The following is a 2,797-nucleotide window of genomic DNA, read 5'->3' on the forward strand; positions in this document are numbered from 1 at the left end:
ATCAATAAGGTAACTCTGTCAGACCCCGCGCTTGAATAACCATTTTTCTCCAAAAGTCATCAATTCAGTCGACAATTCGAAGTCGTGTTTTGTAGAATTTCGTCGGGCCCGTACAAATAGGGGTTTAGTCTATTCTTTGCAGTTCTATGCACGCAATTCTTGCAAAGAAGGGCAGCTGTAGACACCCCGATTTGAATGGGCCCTCACTTGAAAGGACCCAAAAATAACTTCTTTCAATGGATTTGGCCAACGGGCCTCGAAGGCTCGAAACATTGAAATCATCAATTTTCACCAAAATCAAGGCCTCTAACACCTCTCAATGGGTTAGTAGGTCCACTAAAAGGATTCGGCACATTCCCATCTACCCCGGCTCATTTGAAACACCAATTTTCCAACAAAATAGGCCAATGGGCCTCAAGGGCCCAAAACGTTAAAAAATGGCAATTTTGAATAAATCAATGCCCTAAGACCTCCCAATGGTCTAGGGGCCCACAGAAGGGGTGGGACCCATCCCACATGTGTCCAACATCACCGCTCCACGCTCACATAAAAATAAATCGATAAATTCCCCAACGGGCCCAAAAGGCCCAAATTGCCAAACACGTGACATTTTTAATCAAATCAATAACTCCAAGAAAAATAAAAAAAAAATTGAAAAAATTAAAAAGGTGAGACTTAGAAAACCTACCCTTCATCTATCATCCATCACTCCACCTCGAAATTCGCAAATGCCCTAAACCTACCTAAGGCCCACAAGGCCTCAACCCCTTCCTAAACCCATTACCCTTAACCCAAAATTAACCTCATACCTTCTAAACCCTAAAACCTATCCACCCTCAAAATCCAACCCAAAACAAGCCTTACCCAAAGTAATCTACAAACCAAAGCCCAACACCAAAAGCCCACAAATATCATTCTATCCATATCCAATTACCCAACCCACAACCCTAATCCATTAACTACTACCCACATCAACCAATTACAATCCTCATACCAAAAGATGACACATGTCATCACTACCTTTCACCTCCCTCATCTAATCACCTACCTCATCACCATTCTCTAAAAATCAACCAAACACTTCACCTTCCCTCCAAAATCAACTCAACCCATACCCTACCCTAACCTAACCTATCCCCATCCTCTAACATCATCAACTACCCACACCTCCACCCATGCCCTAATCCATCACCATTATCTAACATCATCAACCACCCACATCACCACCCATATCTCTACCCATCATCTTCCTTAAAACATTCCAATAAAATCAACTCAACCCATACTTCATTCATCATCAATCAACTAATCCATTTCTCTCTCTCTCATCAAACAACCCCCATCAACCAATCAACCAATCTCATTCCTCACCCTCTCATCATGATTGTCACATGGCATCATCTCCTTTATTATCCTAAAAACCAACCAACCAATCTCTTACACTACCCATCCCTCCACCTTACCCTTTTCATCAACCTAACACTCCTTCCCTAAACAACTCTCTTACACCCCCACTCCTCCCATCAACCATCACTCATCTCATCCCACTCAACACTCTACCCAAATGGATTTGGGTAGGATCCGAACCATTTGGGTTGAAATACAATCTATTTTCATTCTTTACAAAACTACCCCTAAATTCACTCCAAATTTCATACTCTCATCTTCTAAAAATCATGCCATTCTCTATTTCTCTCAACTCAAAATCCCATTATACCCCCAAACCCCCTTCAAACATCTATAAAAACCTCCCCTTTCATCCCAAAAAGGGTTACCAAGTCTTCTTAAAAAAATCTACTCGCCCCTCTTCTACTCTACTACTCTCTCATACCACCTTCTGAAAAGTAACTTCATTCACATACCTCACTAAGGACCTAAGAGGATCTAGAAGAAGAAGAAAGAAGAAAGAAGAGGAAAGAAGTTTCAAGGTGGGTTCTAGATTTCCCCCTCCCCTCTCTCTCTCTAACCTTCTCCTCTTCCCTCTTCTAACATCCCCCTTTTTTATTTTATTTTACCTTTGTAATGATTGGACCCCAAAGCTAAAGGTTCATAAGGGTCATTTCCATCAATGAAATGACCCTATGATCAAGTCAAAATTAAATCCCTACTTAGGGAACAAATGCACCCACGTGACACACTTTTTACTTTCTTTTAAAAAACTAAAATGATCGAGTTCTTTGAGGTTACCGCCATTTGGCAGGGAGAAAATGGTGGCTAACACCTTCCATTTTCTCCAATCGAGCCGCTTATCCGAATCTCAAGGTTTGACCACCCCTTATCCATTGTGAGTCACTAAAATGCCAAAAATACCATTTTTTTGAAAAATGTACCTCGGGTGACTATTCACACCCACTTCCAACTTGAATGGTGGCGACTCCAATATTTAGTAGTCGTGGCCGTCGTAATGATGAAAAGCACGTAGCTACACACATAATTAATCGTTTGCCCACACCACTCCTTTCTCGCCAAACTCCTTTTGAACGACTTTATGGCAAGCTTCTTTCTTATTCCCATCTTCGAGTTTTTGGGTGCCTTGCATATGCTACTGATGTGCACATCCCCCATAAAGTTGCTCCTTGAGCCAAACGTTGTATTTTTATTGATTATCCAGTTGGTCAAAAAGCTTACAAGCTCTATGACCTTGCCACTCATCAAATGTTCACTAGCTGTGATGTTATTTTTCATGAAACTATTTTTCCTTATGAGTCCATTTTATCCACTTCCTCAAATTCAGCCCCTGTGACTCCTCTTTCTATATTCAATCCTTCCTCACTAGTCCAACAACCCCCACCACCGG

The sequence above is a fragment of the Akebia trifoliata genome, chromosome 2 (genome assembly GCF_017979445.1).
Source record: "Akebia trifoliata isolate Shusen 1 chromosome 2, ASM1797944v1, whole genome shotgun sequence".
Lineage (NCBI taxonomy): Eukaryota > Viridiplantae > Streptophyta > Magnoliopsida > Ranunculales > Lardizabalaceae > Akebia > Akebia trifoliata.